Source organism: Emys orbicularis, chromosome 5 (assembly GCF_028017835.1).
Source record: "Emys orbicularis isolate rEmyOrb1 chromosome 5, rEmyOrb1.hap1, whole genome shotgun sequence".
NCBI lineage: Eukaryota > Metazoa > Chordata > Testudines > Emydidae > Emys > Emys orbicularis.
In genome coordinates, this window is record NC_088687.1 from 58,361,449 (window position 1) to 58,387,372 (window position 25,924).

The window sequence follows — 25,924 nt, forward strand, 5'->3', positions numbered from 1 at the left end:
GGGGTGTGTAAACTTTGGGACCCACTGTAGTGTGCTAGAGAGACCAGATCCAGCCAAAATAAACGGAAGGTTTAGAGAATTGTCTTACAAGATTTGGTCTGAACGATGGCAATTGTCACAGACATTTCCCATGGATTTGAGTGCAAGGAATGGACTGTTGCAGTTGGAGAAGAACCAGACAGTGAGGAGTGGAGTATACAGAGTATAGATTAGAGAACTAATTAGTGGTTATTTAGGAAAGGAATTATATGTAAAGTGAGAGTGGCTTTTCAGAGATAAAAGGACAAAGCATTTAAGCATGATTGTTGAAGGAGAGAACAGATAGTGAACATCTGCACAGGTTGTGTAGGGAATGAAAAGAAATAGGAATGACTTGAGAGAAGGATGAGAAGTTAGGGACTATGGATGAAAGAATTGGAAGATGATGGGTTGAATGTGAGAAAAGAGACAATTAAGAGAGAGGGAGGGAGAGAAATAGTTGAGAGGTGGGCAAAAGGCATATGGAAAAGGAGGAGGAGGAAAATGAAAAGGAAGAGCATGAAGCCAAGTGTTTTGCTGAGAAAAAAGAATGAGAATGAAGGGAAGTACACTTCACTTTCCAGAGGGCAGGTGTCCGCATTCACAAATTACAATAACTGGAATTTTGGAAGAACCAGGAGAGAGATCAAGGACTAAATGGGCATAGGAACTAACCTAACTTTTCACCTGGTAGACATAGTCTCTCTAGGATAGGGTTGAGGTATCCCGGACAGTGTGAAGAAGACTTCAGTCCAACATCACTCAAAGACACTAAAATTTCACTCAGCATGTTAAGAAGGAAAACAGATTTCCTGTGGGCATATCTGGACTGCTGAATACAGATGAATAATATTTGGGTATCAGGATGACCATCCTCTACCAGAAGGATCTGCTGCCATTTCCATGTCATTCTTTCTAAAAAAGACTGGAGGGAAGGAGTAGCTCATAAAGGGAGAAAAGAGATTTTCTTAAACCCTTTTGGGAAGAGGAGAAGCTAGCAGTGGGCAAAGAAGAGTCCTTCAGCTCAGCAGTACCTAAGCAGGGCACTTCTTTTGCCTCCTCTGTAGAGATTAGAAAATTTGAGTAGCCAGTGCTTGGTGAAGAGAAGGGTCCCCTGAAATAGCAGTGTTTAGTGCTGGTCTTCCCCACCCTGCATTGCTGGAATTGAGAGAGAGGAGCAGCTGATGCTGTGAAAGAATTCATGGCTGGGGCTGAGAGACGAAGACTCCAAAGGCAGCAGCTGCAGCAAGCATCAGAAAGAAAAAGGGTGGGGGGGAAATAATGAAATTCATGGTTAGAGGGGAATAGGAGAATGCTGGAGACAAGTATCACATGAATACTGTCTATTTGCCCTCCCCTATTATTCAGTGATATGTTCAATGTCTTACAGGTAGTTGACGTATCTTTACAAGTATTTGAGGGTTATGAAGACAAGTTCAGTTTTCTCTTTTAAATTCTCATGTATAGTACAAATTCTGAAGATCTAATATTTTTCTATCGCAAGCTATGCAGCTCCTATAAATATGCCAACCAAAATAACAACTTAGGTCGGCGACGGTCCTACTCACACGAGTAGTCTTATTGAAATCAATGACTGCTCACAGAGCCAGGACTGGGTCTCTAAGATATTTTACGGGTTTCTAGCCTCTAATTAGTACTGGTTAAACCTCCAAAGAATATCAGCAAGAAGCTTCCCATTGTGTTAAACAAACACTTATTTTCAGTTTACAGATAGTGACAGTGAAGTACTGCTCACAATGTCAACTTTCAGATTGCTATGCAGAGCAAAACTGCTCATTTCCTTTTAATTAAAAAAATCTATTGTAAGATAGCAAATGAACAACATTCAGATACATGGAGCTAGATCCTCAGTGGGCAAAAACTGTAGTTCCATTTAATAGGCTGAGAATCTGGCCCATGACTTGCTTACATTTGCTTGCTCCTATTTTCATCGTGTGACCAGATGAAAACCAGAAGATTCTGTAGATTTGGTTCCTTAGTGAAGAGAGTCAGAAAATGAATTGTTTCACATTTTATGCCTGTTAAATAACCCTCCTAGGAATAACTAATGATGTTTTGTTTCCAAAATATTTGCAGTACACTTCCTTTTAGTAGTTTTGTAGTTATACAGCTATTTAATCATAATTAGTTTCTTAAATAATGTCTGTCCACACTGATTAGTCCCTGTACATCATGTGTTTGAACACACGCTTAATCTGTGCCACTCATTACCACACTATATTACTGCATCCAAGAGCTTAACAGAAGTTAAAAAAGAAGTAGATATTTATATATAGATAACACCCACTGTTAAATGAGGTAATTAGGATTTTGTTGTGGAATAATTTTAAGATTTAAAAAGGGTTATAAATGCTATAAAACTGCTTCAACACATAAGGCAACCAGAAAGTGATAGGAGTCTGGAAGAACCACTACAATGGACAGATTATTCCATAATTCTCCATTATAAGATTCCTTCCCCGTCCTTTGAAGCAACTTTTACTGGTCACTGTCAGAGACAAGCTACCTGACTAGAAGGACCTCTGGCTGAATCTCGTATGTCAGTTACTACAGCTATGTTCATTATGACCTTGTCATAATCTTAAAAGAAACCAGATGCAGTCAATATGTATTACTAAAATGACAGAATAGTTCAATTTTATTTAGTATGGCAAACTATCCCAAAATGCTTTACAACTCTGGAGTTAGTTTTCAAGAAGATGGGAGGATCGAAAGTGGCAAAGACTGCACAGAGGAAGGAGAGGTGTATCAGCAGCAGCAGCTAAAGAACAGGGATGTTAGCTACATAGAGATGGCTTCTTTCTTTGCTATGGTCAGATCAAGAACCAGACTGAAATTGACTTGGATATTTGGGTGAATTAAAAAAATAGAAACAAATACATACATTATAAATTACATTTAGCAGTGTGTAAATAAATGTAAACAGGAATTTACAATTGGTGGTGTCCATAAAGAGAACAGGGTCTTTGCCTTGAGGAGCTATTAAGCTAAAAGCGTGAGTGGGTATAGTACAAGCAAGCATAACAAACAGGTGATGAGTAGTCAAAGAGTAGTGTGCAGCCACTGAAGCAAGAATGCTATGCAAGAATACATGGGATTTTAAGGAGATTTTTATTTACTAATTTTTTTGTTTGTTTTTTAAAGGAAAACAAGTAAGGATGGAGCTTGATGTGTGAGTGGCAAAAGGAGCAGTCAAGAGGAAGCACTGGATAGATCGATCAGTGGAAGCCTGAGGAAATTTAGAGATAAAAAAGCAAGATCATTGTAGGCTTGAGAAGCGGTTACTTTCTCTAAGACTATTCTGAGAAAGGATAGTTGTTACAGTCAAGAGGATTCCTCCCACTAGAAAGAGGGGTGAGCAGGATCACATTTGAGAAGACGGCACCAAAAGGAAAGCAGCTACTGATAATGGAAGAATAAAAACAAGGGTGTTACAGGTTGGCTGGCCCTTTAAAGGTAACTGAGCCCAGCCTCACCTGTAACCAGTCATCTACCTCCCAGCTGAAAGTGATCAACTATGGATCAGAGGATTATAAAGGACTGCAAAACAAGTGCCTCAGTTGGTGTAGAGAGCTGCCACAAGCAAGGAGGATCTGGCGGGAAGCCACTGAGTCAATAGGGGAAGGGAGTGTTGAATGCCACAGGAAGCAGGTCAGCTTCTGTGGGAGGCCCTAGAGCTTGGTATGACTCTCAGGAAAGGTTAGGGGGAATGGACAATTGATGTGCTGTTCTAGTTTTCCATGGAAGAAATAAAGCTGAAGCCCTGAGAAAATGGTCTGAACCAGATGCTGGGCATGGGATACTTCCTTCCTGAGGAGATAGGCCAGCAGCCTACAAGGGAAAAGCCAAACAATAGGCAACAAAAAGGGGTCACAAGAAGAGATGCTTCTTTGCAGGGACTGAATCAAAATATCTGGAAGACCCCAGCAGGGGACAATGGAGAGGAAGAAAAAATCCTCAGCCTTTCTAAAAAGGAGTAAGACAACAGTGTCACAGAAACAGACCATTTTAGGCCTCCTGTCATCAAATATAACATCTCATGTTTTGTCTTAGTGCAAAAGTATACCCACAGGAATTTACACTTGTAAATAAAACCTAAAATCCCTCCTGCCTTCCTTCCCCCCCACTCACTCCCATTCACTCTCTCTCCAAAAGTCACTTGGCAACAGTCTGACCTTCGCGTTTGCTTTATAACTTCCACCTTATATTTGTTGAGTTTGCCAATCAAAACAAGTTTTTGATCATTTCACCACTGTACATCCTAACAGATGCACAGCTATGTTCTTTTGGTTTCAGACATCATCCTGAACAATAGAAAACAAGATTTGTAGCCAAGAATGCATTTTGTTAGTGATGCTGTCAGAAGCACAAAGAACGCAGTTAGATTCTTGGAAGTGAAGTAACTCCTGTGGTGCTGCTAGCAGTCAACTCTTTTCTAAATTTCCCTTTTTGTGGATTCTCAGTCATCCAGGACAGGCTATCCATCATCCACAAATCTAGACTGTATTGAAGTAAAGGAGTGAATGTGATTATGCATCAAAGCCTTCAACATAAGACTGCAGATTACAATGTGAGAGATCTATGATGACTCAGTGTAAGTTGCCAGGAGTCCCCTCCTTTTGATTCACTAGTTTTGTGCTTTATGACCCTAGGAACAAAGCTACCATCCCAATTACAACAGATACTTTTGTTGTTGTCTCAGTGGAGAGGTCAACATTTGCCTCATCCTCAGAAGTGGTCCTTGCAATACATGGGAATTTGGGGGCTCTTTTTGCTAAGCATCATGGAGAAGCCTATGCATTGCTGACCACTCTGTACCTCATGAAGGTTTTCAGTGTAGTCAGTCTAGTACTTTTCAAATATAAACAGTGCACTTTAAAAACACTCCAAACCAATCTTTATAATTCTTTTAGTGTCCACAAATTAGCAGATAAGAGAGAACCAGGTAACACCTTATTTGGACTTTCAAAAATCCCTCAGTCCCTCACAATTAGGCTATTTTAAGGAAACCAAGTATCATGAGATGAATGGGTAAAGTTCTATCAGGGAATGGACAGAGTTAAAAGAGACAAAATAAATAGTAGGAATAAATGGTCACTATTCATCTTGGCAAAAGGTTAACAGAATGTCATCTGGGGTTCTGGACTAAAACTCATTAGTGTTTAATATATTTATTATTGATCTGGAATGCGAGGTGGGGGGAGGGAAGAACAATGAAGTAGGAACATGTGTAGATGATAACGTTATTCAGATTAGTTAAGTCCAGCAGAAATAGTGAGAAACTTCAGAGGCAGTTAGGCAAACAGGAAGCATGATGGCAGGCGACAATCATTGTTGGAAAATTGAAGGTAATGCACATTTGAAGCAATATTTGAACTACTCATACACATTGCTGGATTCTAAATTAACTGTAACTACTGAGGAAAAACACCTGCACATCATTAAACATCTCAACAAAGGTAGAGGAAGGCTGGCTCAGCAGTTAGAGGACTGAGGAGACCCAGGTTCAATTCCCTACTCTACCACAGGCTTCCTGATAGAATGAAATCCAAGTGCAGCAGCAATGTCTCAATAGCAATGGAATATGCAAAGAATGGGACAGAAAATAGTGTTGAAACTATCAGAAGGCCATTGCATGAAGCATAAGCATTCCCTCATTTGGAATACAATATTCAGTTATGATAACTCTTATCTCAAAAGGATACCTGAGAAATACAGGGGGTTCAGAGGCAGGCAAGCAGAATGATAAGGGTATCTCTGTTGCTACTTATGGTCCCCATCACTGTAGTTTCTAAGCACCTCCCAAATATTTAAAAATAGAAATAATCTCTCTCTTCTTTTACAGTAAGAAATAGCTTAATTAGTTTTTAGCTGTGTTTTTGTTTGTGAATGGGTGGTATCTATATATGTAGTGGTGTCAACTCATCATTTTATCATCAGTGCTTATTAAAGCCCAGCTCCTGGAGTCACGTAGATATGTTAGAATCTCAGCTGTCATTTATGAAAGTTTGTAACCTGCGTGGCTGCTTTAAAAAGCTTGAAAATGGGATGAGTGTAACCCAAGAGTTCAAAAACCAGAAGGCAAAGAGAAAGAGCTGATAATGGTTTTTTTTTTAAATCTGGCAAGGAATGCTGCTCAGTGCTTGGGCTCTGCCATTTCCCCCAAGAGGAAGAGGAGTCATTCCCCCGCCTCTTGTACAGCAAGGAAGAGGTCTCACAAAATGAATTGGGACCATTCCAGGAATTGGGTAGTCTTCTCAGAGGAGTGCTGACTGGCACCCTACTCTCTCCAGCACACAGGATGAAGCAGTCTGTCTAATCACTCCCCAGTACCAGGCTGAGAGCAGCAAGAGTCCATACCATTGACTCCAGTTCCGGCCATGGGGCATCTATTGAATCCAGTACTGATGATGTTGGTATGTGTGCTAACTGTCTCCATGCCAGCAGCATATCAGGTGGCATCGGACCTGCTTTGCCTCTCAGTCCTGGACTCTCCATTGGTTCAAGAGTTTGCTAGTGAGATGGCTTCTACCATCTCATTCTCTGCTGAGCCCTTGGCACCTTCTGGCTGCTGCACAAAGCTATCAGGTTCATTGGCACCACAGCTTGCACCGCCAGGGCCTCAGACTGTGGAGTTGAGGGCAACACTGGGCCTGGCACCAAAGGCCCCCTCAGCATTGGTGTGTCTCTCAGTGAAAGATCTCTTAATCAAGCTTGGTACCACCCTTAGCCTGGTAACCAACCTCTCCCGGTACTAGGGTGGGAGTGTCTCATTTGGTACCATTGATGCCAATCCCGCATTCATCTTTGGCACTAATGTTTCCCTTGTATTGGCCTTCAGACAAATCTGACTGTTTTCCCCATTGGGGTTGGCTCCCCCATTGTCACCAAAGAGCCTCTGGGACTCCTCAAGATCCAGGTTGGCGTTGTCCACTGTCTTATTTTTGGATAGGTCACCAGATGGTGACCAGAGATCACCATCGGTACTGAGATTGGCATCTGTCCTGCAGCCAGGACAGGGGCTCTGGGTCTGGTGCCTACTGACCACCAATGCCTTATCTGTATGCCCATTAGCCTCCGTGGAATCTTTGCGATTCTCCTCAGACTTTCTATATGACGTTTTTGTGGTCAGGGAATCTACTATATCTAACAAACAGGAATTTTATAAGAAGAGTCAGCTAAGTCTGTAGTATGTTTGGGAAGAACATTCTCAAGCACATGGTAAATATAAATATTTTCATATTTCAGAGTCTGTTTAACCCAGGCAAACTAATTCTAATGTTGCTATTAAAAAAAAAATCACAAGTCTTGCAATATTTAGTCTTTTTCTTAAAGTTTCAGCTCCTATAGTGATGTGATGATGTTTCAGCTTTCATTTAAAAATAATTAAGTTCCTAGCCCTCATAGTTACAGAGAAAAACTTGAAAATGTGAACCCTACAGGCTCAAAAACCAAAAGGCAAGTGATGAACCCAAAATTTGTCATTTTTAAAAATCTCATGAATTTTGGAGGGCCTGACTCAATTTCTGAACAGTTGGGATTGGCAATGCTGCAATTCCCACACACAAATTTCCGAAGCTCTTTGAACCAAACTTGAAAGGGTTCGTAAAATTTTAATTGCAATCTGACATTAAATAGTAGATTGCTAGCATGAAGTCAAATCAAGATGGCCTCTGACAGAGTCCATTGTACCCATAGCTGTATGTCATTACACGAGAGCATAGGACCATTTTTTATTGTTTCTTCATAGTCTTACCACTGAAACACATGAATGGTCCATAATGTCATTTATAAGAGAATTATACGAGGACATTTTTCATGCACTTTTTAGATACTAGTCATGTTCAGGGCCGGCTCTGGCTTTCTGGCCGCCCCAAGCAAGAAAAAAAAAAAAAAAAAAAAACCTGTGGCACGGCCGGAGCCAGGGTGCAGGGGGACTCCCTGCCCTGAAGATGTGCCCCAGCTAGCGGGGGGAGGGAGAGGGAGTGGGGGGGAAAGGGAGAAGGGGGGCGGCCAGGGCTTCAGCGGGGCACTGCCACGCTGCCCCTCCCGCCGTGCCCCCTGCCGGGAGGGCTCCGCACCGCTCCGGTCGGCTGGAAGGGAAGGACGCGGGCTGCCCTACCGGGCTTGCTGCAAGGCGCTCCCGTCCTCCACGCCGCTGCCCCCTACAGGGTGGCCAGAGCGGAACAACAACAACAAAAAAGCAGCCGTGCCGCCCTAGGATTGGGCGGAATGCCGCCTCCTACAAGCTGCCGCCCCAAGCACCAGCTTGCTCGGCTGGTGCCTGGAGCCGGCCCTGGTCATGTTGCACCTAATGTAAAATATTCAAATAAGATATCACAATGATGCTCAATATTTGTTAATTTAATAAGCTCCTAGTTAGCATTAGAAATAAAAATGAGAGAGCTTTCAGAATGCACATTAATGCAGGAGTTTTTGTCTCTGGCTGACATTTACTATAGAACTTCTGTATATGTGTCATTTAGGAAAATAATATTTGTCATGATTATATTAGCATTTGGAAGAAAGGAAAATATTTTTTTTAACAAAACCGAATTATTCTATAGTTTCCCCTGTCCTATTAAATGTTTTGTTTATTTTTCTTTACCACTATTATCACTTCAAATTGTGCTACAGAATGAGACCAGCTTCATTACAGACCACTTTTGGCAGTATACTGCCTGAGCTTTGACTGAAAAGTCAGTACAATAGGTCATCTAATACTATGCAATTCTGTTAGAGCCTGGAGCTTTGAAAGAGGACCAGCCATGAAACAAAGTCCCTTCCCATGCTCCATCATCTCACAGATACAGTTTAAATAAAACATTGGGGAACTGAAACGCAAGTGGAAAGATCTTTGGAGATGGTAAGGAAGAAACCACGTAAACAAAGAATTGTTGCTTTGGCACCTAGTAGAGCAGATAGCTGCCATTACTTCTGAACACAGGTTAACAGTTAGTAGAAAGTACATTTATCAGTATAGCAAAGCGCACCGGCTGAAAAATATCTTGAACCGAAAAATCTCTTGATACATGGCCACTCATCCATAACTCCCTACGTTGTCAGAGCAACCATGTGCAAAAATTCCACCACCAGCCAGCTTTTCAAATTCCATTATCTGCACTTCCCCTATCACCAGTGGCACAAAACTGGAGAGGAATCAAGGCAAGATCACCAATTTCATTCTTCATAAAAGATATTAGAGGTTAGACCTTTTCCTAAGTCATAGAATCTACACTACACATGTGTAAAAGCTCGCCAGGCCTGCATGAGAATTAAACGTTGCCCCTTTCTGCACAGCAGCAGATTTTAGGACTTTGCAATGGTCCAGATTCCTACTGGAAGAGAAATTGGTGATGCAGACGAGGCATATATTTCTAATGCAACTCATTTCTTTATAAAATATATATGTTTATTCTTTTACTTTAAATAGAGAAACTGCACACAGGCAATAGTACTTGCAGAATATCCTGCTTAGACACCATTGTGTCAAGGCCTGATGCTAAGTGAAGAGTTTCCTTCTCTCTCTCACTCTTGATCTCTGTCTCTTTGCTTTTAGTGCATTCTTTGTTCTCTCCTTCATCTGTGCTCTGTATTTTTCATGTGGGAAACCTTTTAGCCCAAAGTCACTAGCCAGTGGCCAGATGTTGCTCGTGTTCCCAATACCAAGCATGGATTAGATCAGGTGCAACAGCTCTACCACTTGTGCAGGTTTGACACTACTCAGCACTTCTGCTAATCCCTTTCCATGTAAAACAGTATGTGTAACCCCATAAAACCCCCTGAATGATCAGGCCCTCTATGTTTAACCTTTTCTCTGGAGAGTTTCATATTGAGCACTTCTAATTCATATTTGCCACTAGTATTTTGGAGAAAGATTTTCTCTAATAAAGGTTCGCCCCCTTCTCCCCTTCCAATTCAGTTATGGTCTGAGAGCTAACAATATACATAGTCAAAAGATATCCAGGAAGTCCTCCAGAAAAACCAGGGAAGAACAGAGTTGGTGTTTTGAAGATAAAAAACAAGCAGAAATTAAAAAACTAAAGACCTGACAGGCTCTCTTTACCTATGAAATACAGCAGAAAAAAAGCAGAAAAAATTGTTGTTATAAAAATCTCTTTAAGGTGCTGCTTAAAAAAAAAAATCTAATGATATCCACAAAGAAACTTTGAGGGAGTTACGGTTGGAAGTCTATGGGACTTACACAAAAATAGCCTCATTGGAATGTTGCAGTTCAAAAACTGAGACTAAAGGTCAGGAAATTCAGAATTAAGGTTCCATAAAAACTTTAACTCTGCTCTTCCCTATCCTTGATCAACTTCTGACTGAGATACCTAGCAGCACACACTCTGCTGTACTGATAACACAGTTGTGGACCTTAATCTACACCCCACCCTATGCTCTACATACTAATGGGAGAACCATCCAGTAACAATTGTAGTGCTGAGCACAATCAGCACTGAATAAAATTTACTTGACAAATTTAGCCTCTTTTCCTAAATTTGAAATATCCACAAGCAACTTTTCTCAAATATATCTGAATTTACCCAATGAATATTTTTGTAAACTTTTTTATGAGTAATTTGCTGAGAGTATTCAATACTTGACATCTGAAATGCCAATTGTGAGTTGAATTTGGTCAATGTGCTTTTGGTACATGACTGACTGACTGAACTTTTATAATCAGGAGGCCTAGAAGAAATGCCGCTGGCTGTCAGTCTCTCTCAGAGGTAACAATTAAGGGAGAGGAAGAAGATAAACAGAATTAAAGATTTTCAGAACATTTTAAATCTTTGCCTTAGTGCACCATGGAGGGCTCAAAGACATAATTTCTGACAAATGTAGGCTACTCTAAGTTTTGTTGACTGGCTGCAGAGTTTTAATTTTTCTGTCATCACATTCACACCAAGTAACACAAGTATGTGCCCTTTCAGTTGCAAAGGGTGTGGCCAGATCCTTGTCCCACACTTTTAATTGCCTTTGTGCAAATTGCCTTGTAAGAGGGCTTGGGAATCTTGTACAAAAATACCTGTTCAAGAACATTCCATGAAAAATGAGAGGGAAAACCATGGTTGAACAAAAAGCAATCAGAATTCAAATGAGTACTCATGAACAACTGTTTCTACAATTACTTGCTCTGGATGGATCTATATTTCTGAACTCGACACAATTCTACAGTATCTCCATCCCCAGTGCGTCCAGCTAACTTTCCTAGTTCTAACAAACACAGAAAACACTGTACTTTTCTCTTTCATTTCCTTCAGTGCAAATGCTATCCCCAGTTACAATCAGACAACACCACCACTTCACTAGGTTTGTGTAAATTAGGGCAGAATTTCTCCCCATTTTAATATGTCTGCTTCGTTTCCTCTGCATACAGGCAAAGTTGTATGAGGAGAAAATAGGGTGAAATAATTGTAGAAGTTTGAGGTTAGGTGAAACATCTGGAAGAATTTCAAAAGACTTGAGGGATTCAAAGAAATATTTCAGATAATTTTTGAACATCTTTTTACCTTAGAAATTACCTTAGAAATTAGAAATTACTGCAATGAATGTTTTGCTAGCAAAATAGAACCATTTCAGGCCCGTTGACAGCAATTCCGGGCCACAGGGCCATCCCTAGGGGGGTGCAGGGACCAACTGCACTGGCCAATCATGCCGGCCCTTGGGGCCCCCCTTTTAAATCGCCCGGGGCCCCTGGACAATTGCCCCCTTTGCCCACCCCCCACCCCAATCAGTGGGCCTGAATCATTTATACCTTGTTATGTTGAAAAAAAAATGTTAAAACTTTCAACCTTCCTGGACTAGAAGGAACACCTGGGGTAGGTTTTCTTGGCAATGTCCTTTCTTTCTTGAAGGATCTTCTGACTCTGCTGCAGTGGTCCATGTCTCCTTTTGTTTGTCTACAGAGCCTAATTACTGTCACTCAACTTCCTGGCAATCTTCTTTGTCTCCTTCATTCCTACCTAACTACCTTTCAAGTCCAACACATAGCTTTTCTATCTACTGATGTTTAATTTCACTAATATTAATGCTGCTTACGCTACTACTGAGCTCTGCGTAGCTTGAAAGCTTGTCTCTTTCACCAACAAAAGTTGGTCCAATAAAAGATATTACCTCACCATCTTGTCTCTACTTTAAAAGTATCAATGCCACTTAACACCGCTAACTGTGCTTCCCAAACCATCACTGCTTGTGTACTACTTACTAACCCCTTCATCTTGGCTACAGTTCTCTCCACCCATTACAATTCACTTATCTATGGGATCAGTTCAGCATTAACCATCAACCTTAAGGGAAGTGGCGTTGGAACAGTTTGTATAGTGGGGGGGGCTGAAAGCCATTGAATGAAACTGTAAACCCTGTATATGATGGAAACCACTTCAAGCCAGGGGTGCTGCCACATCCCCAGCACCCCTTGTTCCTGCATGCCCTGTTTAAGGGAGAATGTGATAAAAAACAACTTGAATATCATATAAGGTGAAATCATCCCAGGAATGGGAGCTTCAAAATTCCCAGAATTGTGCTGCATGTAGGGCAGATAGCTGAGAGAATAGAAGTGGGGACCCATAGTCTTATATACACAGCAGAGTTGAGTACCACAGTAGCTTTCAAACATGAATGTGGGGTATTTCTACGAGTATGGCCTGTGGGTTCATGAACTGCATAGATCCACTGGCCAAAACTCTTATATAATCTTCATACGGCTGGGTACAAGTACCAACAATGTAAGTGCCCCACGCCCTCCGCCTGTAGATTGGAGGGAACATTCTATCCCCTCAAATCCTCACATTGGTCTTCCATGCAACATCAGTTCACTGGGGTTTTGTGTGGGCAACCAGGCTTTCACCAATAGTTCTGATCCATGAAGTTTCAAATCCATAATGCAGAAGTTTTAGTTCCTCAAAAATAAACTTTTTCTATTCCTACATGAGACTATAGAAACCAGAATTCTCTCCCTGGCTGTCTGATTTTTCTCCACAGTAAAATGGTCTGCATGCATGTTTTTCTTTGTCTCTCATGCCTTAGTCCTACACTGTGTATAGTGTAAGTAAAAGTGTCAATTTTTTTTTAATGTGGTATGCCTAATGAATGAGTGCATTCCTGTGTGTATAGTATGGAGTGGAGTGTTCTGTGTAATGCCAATCATTTCATTTGACTTTACTGCCATAGTCAAGTTAATATTTCTCATTAATGAGACTTTTTACCCCCTCAGCTAATGAGTAACTAAGAGATACCATTTAAATCCAAAGAGTTGCACAGGCAGATAAATTAGTCAACACATAACTTGTTCATGGTTTTGATTGATTTATAGATTACTACTAAGCAACAAGAGAAACTACATTCTTTGCTTTAAATCTTGGTGGCACAGTGTCTTTCAATAATAGTGCTTTTTTAAAAAAAATACTGTTGTGTGCATCTAGGCAGAGCATGTGTCTACATTATTTCCATAGGCATGTGTATCAATGACATAATTGGAAGCATTTATGAAAAAATGTATTAACTCAGTAAAATGTCTAATGAAAACAGTATTAGCTGTCTTATATGCAATCCTGCTTTTATATTTGATTAACTCTTTCAATATTGCCATATATCATGTTAGTGCTAAGCATACTTCCAAATAAGAATTAAAAAAAAATAAAAATTGTTTTATGGAAAGGAATGAGGTATATTTAAAATAGCCATTTGATATTGTAGAAAAGGGCATAACTGCTCTTTGCAGCATTCCATGATTTTTCTGTCCTGCCTTAAAGCTATATTAATATTCTGCAAATCTTTTTCAGATGGAGTTGTAGAGCGCACTGGATTTCATGTGATATTTAAAAACCATGAATATTATTTTTTGCACCAAATCCTAATACAATTTAGGTTGTTAATTAGAAGACTAATGAAACAATTCATAACCTCTTTCAACATGTTTAGGCTATAATTTGTTCTATAAACATGATTTAAATCAACCCTTCCCCCTCAGATTAGAATTTTATCAGAGCATACACATTTGGAAACCCAATGAAAATGCAGTTTAATGCATCCAGTTAAATTACCTGACAGGAAACAGTGAATACAGCTTTTTTTTTTTTTTTTTTTTTTTTTAAAAGCCCTTCCCCTCAGGCCATTAACTAAGAAACTGGTTACTAACCGCTGGTAACAGCCCATTTAGAAGGGATTGCTATTACCAGTATTCAGTGGTTTATTGCTACATTTTGTTAAATGTATTAGGAACTGCAATGTCGATGGACCAACTGTGTTGGAAAAAAATATTCTTTTCCCTTGTGATTAACAGCCATTTTTTCTTCCAGTCTAAATGTATTGGGTGTGCATTGCTGGGTTTATTATCTGTTATATCTCTTGTTGCTCTAAAAATATGCTTTTCATTTACAGTAAGAATTCAAATCAAGAGTAAAATTATAACATTCACTGTTAGTAAAATATGAATCATGTAGAAAATACCAGACAAATACTGGATTTAAGCTAGATGTTCCCCATAATTTTAGTTGCCACTGAGCATTGTTTGACAGAGCCACATATATTATTTTTCCTTTCCTGTGATTAACTGTTTGCTGGAGAAGGCTTGAGTATTGCCAGATGGAAAATAAGCAAAGTTATTGCTCCGATTTTATATAACTAATGTAATATGAGTTTGTGCACCAGGAAGAGTTTTTGATCAGTGTGTTTACAGCAATCTTTAGATGGTACCACTTGCTAATGATCACAACTCATAGTCTATAGAATTAATAAAGACGAGGCTCCCTTATTCTTGATAGAAATTACAGAATCCTAGAAAGTTTAACACTGAAATTTAAGAAAAGTTCTGTGGAATTTCAAACATATCTCTTTTGTTCTTTTTCAGCCAAACTCCATCTAAGATATTATTTTGACAGCTTAGTAGTATAAATTATATGACTGAGGTAGAATACCGATTACAAATATGCTATTTGCATGGGAAACATGTTTTTTCACTTCTATTCTATCATTCCCCCCACCCCATCTTTTATTTTTTTCAAAAAATAGATCAGAACATATCATTAGCCATGCTTCTTAGTGAACCTGACTTTTCTCAAGAAATTTACATCTTTCTCTCATTTTCTGTTAAGGTTTCTTACCATGTTTTCTCACCTAAAGAATTATAATGAGGTAGAGTGAATGAGATCTATGGGGAAAGCAGTGGACCTAGAGACTAAAGGTAAAAGGATGATTGATGGTATAAAATTACCATAAAAGTACAATCAGGATCAGATTTTAAAATTAATTTTTAAGCAGCCTAAGAGATACTCTTTGATTTGTAGTCTGGTGGAATGGATAATGTCTCATTCAGTGGATAAAGTTTCTCACTGTGTGACTTGAGCTTTTTCTGATCTTTCTGACTGGGAGTAAAATGGAACCAAAGCCTAAAGTGGTTTTTAATGCTGAAAATATCAAACACAATGTTCTTAGTGTCAAAACCTGGGCGTAGCAGGTGAGGAAAGAAAAATAAATATAAGAAAATTATAGTGTTGATATTATTGTATCAAATAAAGATGCTGTCCTCTCTTCCAGGCTCCCTCTTGATCTATATAAAAGGTATCTTAAACTATAATTGAGGAAAGGGTCAGGTCTTCATGTTGATATGCAAGAAAAAAAATCTTTGACTAAAACTTAGGATTTAAGTATGTGTGAATTTGTAAAGAGGCATTGTAAAAGTCCACTGAAAAAATATTCAACCACATGTCAGATACTAAAATGTTATTTGTTATATATTTTTAAACAAAACATTAAATTAAATAGAGTACTATGTACTCTATTACAATAAACTAGCAATTTCTATACTCCTGCATTCAGTAGCTCAATGAAAAATATGACATTTAGTAGGTATCCAAAAGTGTGAAATACTTTATGAAACTATTGCCTGCCGTGTGTTCATATATTACTGTATATGCGCACTTACGTAAAGCTGCATCAAATATTACAGTAATGTAGACAATTTTAAATTTTAAATTAATCATTCTTAATTTGGTACCTCTATATCATGCAAAATATTAGTTCTTTAGCACTTGTTAATCTTACACTTGGAAATAATTTATGTTGTTGAGCTTTACTGATATAGCAGTCAATTAAAAAGGAGTTTCATACCGTGAATTCATGGATTTTCTTTCTACTATTTTATAGAATTTGATCTAGAGAGTTTAAACAAAGGTAATGGATTTTAATATGGTAATTTCTTGCTTTTTTTTTTTTAAAGAAAAATACTATTTACAATTCATTTAATTGATTTCCAGTAGCCAGGAAAAATAAGTACACTATTTCCATTATAACTTGAGAGGATTCTATTTATTATTTGGAGTTTTGTTATTTGAGTTTTGTATCATAATATTAAAATTACAATCAATATTTAAATTAGCTTAACATTAAAAAAATCTTTAAAATTTCCAACAGTTGCTTCTTTTGACAGTTTTCATTTTCCCCTTCTACTGACAGTTCCCATAATGACTTTAATCATACAGTCTGGCAATGGAGCAGGTTACTGAAAGGCAACAAATTCACTGGTCAATGTCGGTGTCACTTTTCTGGAAGTAGGACTTTTTGAGCATCAAGGAACTAATTCCATCAGCCTGCTGGAAAAGTGTTAAGTGCATTAACTCCTTGTCAATCACATTTTTAGCATGTTGGCCAAATTATTATTATTTGGCTGAAGACATTCTCCTGAATCTTATTTGTATGGTATTCTTATCTGTGTACCTTATATGACTAATGATGATTGTTTATGGAGAGGTGCCTGTCCAATTATTTTTGAAGGAACACAAGAATGCAGAATGACTGGAAGCATCAGGTTTTTGCCAGAGAATGCCTCAGGTAAGAGGAGAATGGCTAGAGGCTATAAGGAATCACAAGAGACAAGTCAGAGTCGTAAATTGGGAAACTGACATATCTCATCTAATATACTTGCTAACTAGGCCTTTAAAAACCTTGACATTTAACTAAGTTTGTGGAAAAGTTATGGATTTTTGTCCTTTCCTATTGGCTATAACTCATTAATATGGTGAAAGGATGTGTTTATAATCATTACCAACCTCAGCATACTAACATATGAGACCCCATTTAGAGATGCAGTTAAGCACCTAACAACTGAGCAGTTGTTTATGTAGGCTGTGCATTTTTCAAAGTCAAGTCAGTCAAAAATGATATTGCAAGTTATTTACCCTTTTGGTACTTCAATGTATGGAATGGCATGAAAGAATCCCCTTATTCAGCTGAGGCATTTAAATAATGCTTTGGAAGTCATGGCCTGCTTGGAAACAGACTGGAATCTTTACCGAAATAAACAGAAGTTTCTGATTTTTTTCAAAGAAAAAAGTATAAAAATAAGCTTTACAGTAAATTCTACCAGATTAATTCAGTCTGATTTAGAAACTTTAGTGATCTATGGCAAAATCAACTTTGTCGCTACACACTGATGTGTCAAAGGTCAGTTTTACTGAGTGATTTAAAACTGAGGCCTGATTCTGATCTTATTCACATAGGTTTTATGTGGGTGATACGTCACTAAGTCCTGTGAAAGGAGAATTAAGCGAAATAATTCCTCAAAATGCAACAAAAGAGAAGACGCTTAATGTGATATGAAAAGCCTGAGGATGATTGCAAACAAAAGGTAGGGGGAAGCATTTATAGCACAAGTATAATGACTAAAATGCTTTTACATTTTTTACTTAAGCTTTGCTGTTATGTAAACAGTTCATTTAAAATGGTGTGAAGTGTGAGGAAGATTTTTATATCTATGGAATCTATATAAATATTCCAAAAAGGCAGCAGAAAGAATGAGGAACAAACTATTCAATGAGGAAGAAGCTATTTAGGTAAGTGTTTCCCAGGGTTACAGGCCAAAATTCAATGAGAAATGGCATTTAGATAACTACTTCCTGTTATTTTCAAGTACAAGGGAATCTTGCCAATTCTTTTAAATAACTTGCACACCACTTATTTGAAACAAAAATCCCACTTTGGTCTCAATTTACTTCTCAGCAACTAATAGCACGATGTCTAAGTTAATTCTCCTATTACTAAGAATTCATTAGTTCCACTGAATATACCTTAGAACATTATTAAATTATACCATGACATCTTGTAGTTGGAGCAACCATGACTGTTTTAGTGAAGGTTGTATAATGGTTTCCATTCTAATCTTATTTTCAGTAGCTCGTAACTTTCTGAAGCTTCCAGCCGTCAGACTAAAATTTTCTTACTTTAGGTCTCTGTCTGATGGAAATGGTTTTTGGAGAGTTTGAGCAAATATGGTTTCACCAATTTTGAATGTATGTGAACAAAACTATAGTCCAGTATAAAAATTATTCTTTTATCCTCTGTGCATTTCTGCAGCCAAAACAGTTGGGATTGAAAGAAGAAATCTGGCATAAAAGCATTTGAGGAAAAATGCCTTTGAGTATTCCGGAGAAAAGTGATTTTGATTTTAATCCCACTATGAGCTTTTGAAAATCTCAACCCAAGAATCTATAATATATTTTGTATCAATGTTTTTTTAAAATTATGCACTGTGAACAATTAAAGAAGGCTGCATTGCAAGTGTCTTACTGTATTTGAATAGTACAATTCGTTTTTAAAATCATGAAAAGCTTAGAGGAACCATTTGACAATACTTCCATTTTTACCTTGCAAAGTGTGTATCATCACTCCCTAGATTCTTTGCATTTTGAAAAGGTCCTTAAGTCTTAGCTGCTTTTCACTTCAGTATAGTCTTCACTGTGCAGCTAAGTTAGATACAAATATTTGCAGTGCAGCCTTGAACTGGTCGCTAATGTTTAATAATTATATAGCAGTATTTTGGCTGGCCATGACCTTATAAAGAGCAGGATTAGTCTATTTAGGACTAAGCTGAGTTGGGCCATGGCGAAGTACATATGTACTAAAATGCAATCATCATGTTCCCTTAGGTCTAGGCTCCTCTTTCAAATGCTTCTCCACAGCTCCATTCACCTAGTAATTCATTAATACAGTCTTTCAGATGGGCTCATGTTCAGGTGATATTAATATTTCTTTCATTACACTTTAGGATATTACCTAGTCAATTAAAAAAATTGTTCAAGCCCCCACTACCAGACATTTCCTTTAGGAAATTGAAATAAAAAAGCCTGACATTCCAAATTGTTGCTTCCTCCCTCATCAACTGAGGAATGTAGGAAAAAAATATTTTATTTTTCAATAAAATCAGAGGATAAACATCTGTCTGCACGAGCAGATTGAAGAATACCTTAAATTTTTTTGAGAACATTAGCCTGATACAAATCCAATTTTGTATTAAGCAAATATGCCTGTGCTCTTTTTATTTTCACTTTCCACAAGTATTCAGGCAAGCAGGTTTGCTGGCAGGAATGTTCACAGAACTAACAAATGCATAAATGTCAGTATTTACACTGGAAATCTTACTACAAGTTATTCCCATCCAGTGAAAGAATGGAAAGAGTACAAAGTAGGGTGACCAGACAGCAACTGTGAAAAATTGGGACAGGGGGTAATAGGAGCCTATATAAGAAAAAGACCTAAAAATCTGGACTGTCCCTATACAATTGGGACATCTGGTCACCCTAGTACAAAGTGACCCACTTGTCCATAGGAAAGTGGTCAGCACAACTCAAATTTCAATGAACTGCTTGCAAACAGGCCAAGAATTATTAAAATAAATTATTTGGTAAAAAGTTTAAAATAATGCATGCATACGAGAAAATTGTAAACTACTCATGAACGTTACACAAAGAGAAAAACAGGCTGATTTAATTTAAATTTGTGAAATTATTTGCTACAAACTATTTGCTCAGGTGACTATGTCAACAGCAGTAACCACAAACAGTAAGCAATAGTGCACACAAACAATGAAGGAGCACAGTAAAACATATTTAGCAATGAACCCACACTCTACTCAGTAGGTTAATACAAAAGCCTGCTCCCTGGAATGAAGGGAAGTCATATCAGTAGGTAGTACCATTAGTACGTGTTTCAAAGCAGTCTTTCTGTGGGGAACCTGGGATAAAACTGCTATTTATATCCTCAGCTCATTGGCTGCTCATGACTCATTAACTCTGAGCAAGACAACACTCATGTCTCATCAAGAGAAATTCAAGGTCTGGGGGCTGGCAACAGAAGGTGGGGAATTGGAAAGGAAGATGGGAAGCGTGGAGAAGCTCTCCCTCCTATGATTTCCATCAGCCACTATCAGAGAAATGGCTGCTTTTTCACTGCATGGGATGGCAACAGTTGTTACAATGGAGACCAGAGAGATATGCTTGCCCTTCCCACTAAACACAGTAGCTGCTGTGTGCGCGTGCATGGAGATGAAGGAAAAGCTACTTCCATCTCTCTATGCTGAGTCACTTTTTGATTCTTCAGTGAAAATGTAGCTTCTTGAGGACAGAGCAATTCCTCTCTAAAAGGGAACCCTTCAGTAGAACCTTGCCTGGCCAGAGCCCCTGTCAGCAGGGGAAGAGTTTACAATCTGGCTCCCTAGAAAATCATTTGCTGCTGAGGACCACATTGTGGCTATAGTACCTCCACTGTCTAAACGGTGCTACTTGAATGTATAAGGATCAGCTATTTCTAAGTGTACTTCACAAAACAATCCATGTTCATGCCGACATGTTCTTTAAAATCACTTGTGCCTTTTATTGCTACTTTAGAGTTTATAAGGATGTCCCCATAATTTTTTTCACTCTATTTGATCTTTTACACCAGAAATAGCAAGACTATCAGGTTCTGACCTATTATCTATTATTTGTTAAAAGCCAACAGTGTCCAGGGTGCTGAATATAACAAAAGACAAGGTTCCTGCCACAAGAGATTATAATCTAAATAGTCAAGACAAACAGACAAAGCGGACAGCAACGTATGACTGACCAAATTCACCTCTGTATTCACACCCTATGCACTACTGTAATAATCTTTGAACAATATATGCCTTGTGAGGTATCATTTGAAAACTAATAACTCACCGGTTAGTAATATCATAATGAAATGTGTGTATCAAGATTATATGTAACTGAAATATGCTTACCAGATAAGTCTGGAGAGGGTGTAAAGACAATGGACAAGCTAATGCATCTAGCCAGGTGTCAAAGTTGATTGGCAATCACTTGTCAAGTGGCCATTCTTTGGCAATGAATGGGGGAGGGGAGCAGGAGCAGATCGATCTGCATTTTAGCAAATAACAATGTGAACTTCTTTCACCATGAGACTCCATGTCTCCGTCTTCACATTGGGAAGGAACTTTATCTAGGGGTAACCCTCAGGAAAATGCATTTCAAAGGGTGACTGGACTATAAAAGTGAGGGGCAAACACACCCCAGGTGTTCTCTCTTTCACTCAAGAAGAGAAAGGAATCGGCCCTTTGACTTTGGGGGGAAATCCTGGCCAGAGAATTTGGTCAGCCTCGTTGCTGGGAACATGTGATAAGGATTTTACCTTGAACCAAGTTTTAGTTACTAGAAAGCATTTTATCTTTATTTCTCTTGTAACCTTTTCTGACTTTAATCCCTTGTACTCTTACTCACTAAAAATCGCTCTTTGTAGTCAAATACACTTTTTTATTTTTTTAATAAAAAGTAATCCAATGTTTTTAAACTGAATTGTTTGGTAATTCCAATTAAAGTAGCAAACTGTTCTACCTTGACCCCTTACAGGGGCAACAGACGTCTAATATCCAGGAGAGGGCTGGACAGTTCAGAACAAACATTTTTGGGAAATTTAGAGGCTGGGAGTGTGTTGAAGTCACCATTCAAGTGGTACCTAAAGCTGGTGGAAGCAAGAGTGTGACTGAAATGTAGCTGGCAGGCTGCAGCTGCAGACAGACACTCAGGGTGTGACCTGCATGCTGTTTGTGAGGGGCCAGGTTGGGAGCAAACAGCAGCAAAGCACTGGAAGGCACCCAGGGTTGCAGGGCAGATGGTGACCCAACCCCCTCACTGGTCTGGATTGCACCCCACTATGTGACAATGACTAAATGTGTTTGTGTGTGTTACTCGGCATTAATGTTCCCTTTACATTTTTTGTGAATAGAACCATAAGTGGTGTGAGAAGGCACTCTTGAAACCTTTAGGCAATTTATTGCCCTCAAATCCACATGCACCATTCCTTTGAACAGCAATAGGAGTTCTATTATGGATTAAGGACAATACGTATCCATAAATGTAAAATGTACACACCCTCAAAACACTCTCATGCCCTCTTGGCTGCTAAAATTAAATTACCACAATAAGGAGCTCAAGCTCCCTGCAATTTTTTCTGGCTTATGGATGGTGAGATTCTTTGTATAAAAAAGGTAACCATTTATATCACCGCTGTTACCACTGTTTCAAAATTACCATAAATCTTGAACAAAGTATGTCATCTTCCTAGTGTACGCGCAACATGCCTCCCATGGCACATGACCAGGATGCATAATCAAATGTAGTCTGCTTTTTGGATCATTAGCTTCCCCAGCCTGGGCTGGGTACTGACAGGGAGCACAACATGAATGCTGATCCGTGCCCCACAAAATATGTCATGTAAGGTATCAATAGAAAAGTGATGAACTGCTAAGTATGATTATCTTGTTTATATGTGTGAATCATCTTTGTATCTGTAGTGATGAATATTGGCTATGGACTTGTAGCTTAAACATGTGTTGTATTCCTGGGTGATACCCCCCAGATAGACAGTGATGTGTTGATGACCCATTAAGTACACTCCTCTCTCACAATGGGCCATTGAAGAAGCACATCCCACCCAGTAGGTATTCCTACAGATACCTCAGACAGCAAGGAGCCAATGGCTACCCTCTGTGATTCAGCAAAACATGTAAGGACATGTGATATGCTCATATGACCCTGGAATCCATCTTAGGCCAGCAACTTTCCATACACAGGCACGGTGAGCTTTGTTTGGGACAGTACATTTCCATGCACATGGCAAAGGATATAAAAGGCATCTGAGATGCCTTCATTTTGCCTCTTTCCTGCTCTAATTCTCTGGACTGTGGATTTACAACTAAAAGGAGTATCTTGAACTCTGACTGAGGACCTTCCAATTTTTTGGAAGTTACCAGAGTGACTTTGGAAGCCAGCCATGTATTCAGTCACTCCTACAAACCTGATATAAGGACTTTGCAGGCATTTGTATGTATATGATCTATTAACCATTTATAACTCTCTTCTTTTCTTTTATTAATAAATCTTTAGTTAGTTTACTGAGGATTGGCTGACAGCGTGATATTTGGGTAAGATCTGAGATACATATTGAACTGGGGTAAGTGTCTGATCCTTTGGCATTAGAAAGAACGTCACATATGGTGAATTAGGTTTTCACTATACACCTCTACCTCAATAGAACGCTGTCCTCGGGAGCCAAAAAATCTTAACGTGTTATAGGTGAAACCACATGATATCGAACTTGCTTTGATCCACCGGAGTGCGCAGCTCCGCCCCCCTGAGCACTGCTTTACCGCATTATATCCGAATTTGTGTTATATCGGGTCGCGTTATATCAGGGTAGAGGTGTATTAGACCTATTTGTCTGGATGGGAGCCAAGGGCCAGAATTCTTAATGTGTTTGGCTTCTGGCTAACCAGTGTGGTACTGCAGAAGCTCTTTTGTTACTGGCTTGGTGAATCTAATTATAGAATAAACCACCAGTTTTGGAGGATTGCCTGCTCTGTTTCTTGCAGTCTTCCCTGAGTGTGGCATTCTCAGTGTGGTCCATCCCAGGTATCTAGTCACAGATGGATACATTTGTTTTTCTGTTTGTCCCGCATATTTGGTGACACTGTCATGCTCTCCTGTTTCTCACGTTCTCTCTTCCTTCATTTTCTGCTGTGGAGAAGGGACCAAAGACAGGTGGTTGGGGGAATGGGCTGCTGCAGCCCTCAGGAAATCCTGCATTTATGAGGGAGCTTATCTTTCTCCCAGAAAGGGGAGAAGGAAAAGGGTCTCTTTCTTCTCTCTCTACATCCCACCAGCCCTTAAGGGTAGTGGGGTGTAAATTCCAAGTTGTTCTCACCTCCTGGTTGGCTGGTATGAGTACAAAAGTATTTTGGCAGAAGATTCAAGGGGAAAACAACGTTTTAGCTGTGGTCTAGAATGTTTTCAGCATTTTGATTTACTTCGTGAAGTGACCTCGTATGAATGTTCATGGACCATTACCTCTTCTCTTATAAATTTGTTTAAACCAAACACACCCAAATTAAGAGCAAGTTTTGATCTTAACCTCAATTTTGCTGTTGGCCTTTCCTTCTAGGCTGGACTAAACCAAAATTGCAGATCTGAACACCCGCAAAACTTTGGATCCAGCACCACAATTGGTTACGTCTTTTCTTGTGTCAATATTGTCTTACATCTCTTTTCAAACCTGATAAACTAGCAGGACACGACAGTGCAGAAGAAAAGAATATGTAGTAGCAGCAGTGAAATAAAAAGAAATGTTAAATACTTTTGTTTTACCGGGCTCTACAGTTTATTGTTAAGCTCAGTAAAGTTAACAAAAAGAGTTTATAAAATATTGAGCTGATATACTGTATGTATGTCTAGGTGTTTTTGCTGGAATGGGATATGTCCAAGTCTTGCACCATAAAGTATGGTTAATAAACCAGTAGCACTACATTCATTTCCTATGAGCATCTAAGTGTTCAGACTGGGATGGGCTGCCTGTGTCGTTTTCAGATTGGTCATTCTGTTCAACATGCGTGATTAGCACTGTACAGGGAACAGCTGCTGACTTCAATGGGCCCTTTAATCCTACGCATGAATGTATCCCTTTGTGCTTTAAACTCCAAGATTTATTTAATCAGATCTGAGACACATGTATCATGAGACACGAATGGAATAATTTTAGAGAATTTTAATAAACTAACACTTATGTATGTGTTTTATAGCAAATACATAAAGTTCAGCTTTCTTGTGTCATTCGTGTTTATGACAGTGAAGTAACAGAGCATACCTTTTACTGTAGGGAACAATCGTACATGGGCAGGGAGATCAACAGAATGACCCAGTGGGTCTTTTCCCATATCAAAGTTCTATGATTCTAGGTTTTGCTAAATGCTAATGGTTTCCTTTAGATGCGCACATACAATGGTTACTATTAAAGAGACTGATCCTGCCCCATTTAAATCAATGGGCCTCTTGCCTAAAACTGACTGAAATAGGTTACAAATATAAATATAATAGGTTACAATATTATCTGAGTATCAAAGGGGTAGCCGTGTTAGTCTGGATCTGTAAAAGCAGCAAAGAGTCCTGTGGCACCTTATAGACTAACAGACGTATAGGAACATGAGCTTTCGTGGGTGAATACCCACTTCTTCAGATGCATGTAGTGGAAATTTCCAGGGGCAGGTTTTTATACAGCATTTGAGGGAGAGGGAAGAGCAAAAATAGGTGCAAGTTAAACACACTTACCGCCCCCCCCCCCAAAGTTCTTAGACTCACCTCTGAATTTGGCCTTGAACATCTCAGAAAATCAATACAGTATTTCATCTTTATGAGGGTACTTTTGCTTTTGCTGTTTGTATTGTTTTTATACATATCTGAAACATAAAATAGGTTCTTTTAAACCTGTTTGGAGTGACTGAATTGTTTAATGTGTATGTTCCTTACTTAAGGAGGCAGTGTGGCAGTGGAATCCCATAGTACTAGACTGGGACTCAGAAGCTCTAGGTTCTATTCCTAGCTCTGTTGCCTGTGGCTCTGGAGGAAATCACATCACCTTTCTGTGACTCAGTTTATCTATCTGTAAAATGGGGATGATAATGCTGATTTCTTTTGTAAAGCACATTGAGATCTGATGACAAGCACGACACAAGAACTAGGTATTATTAATTATTATTATTTTTATTATTATTGATTATGAAAGGAATCAATTACTAAGAACTAAA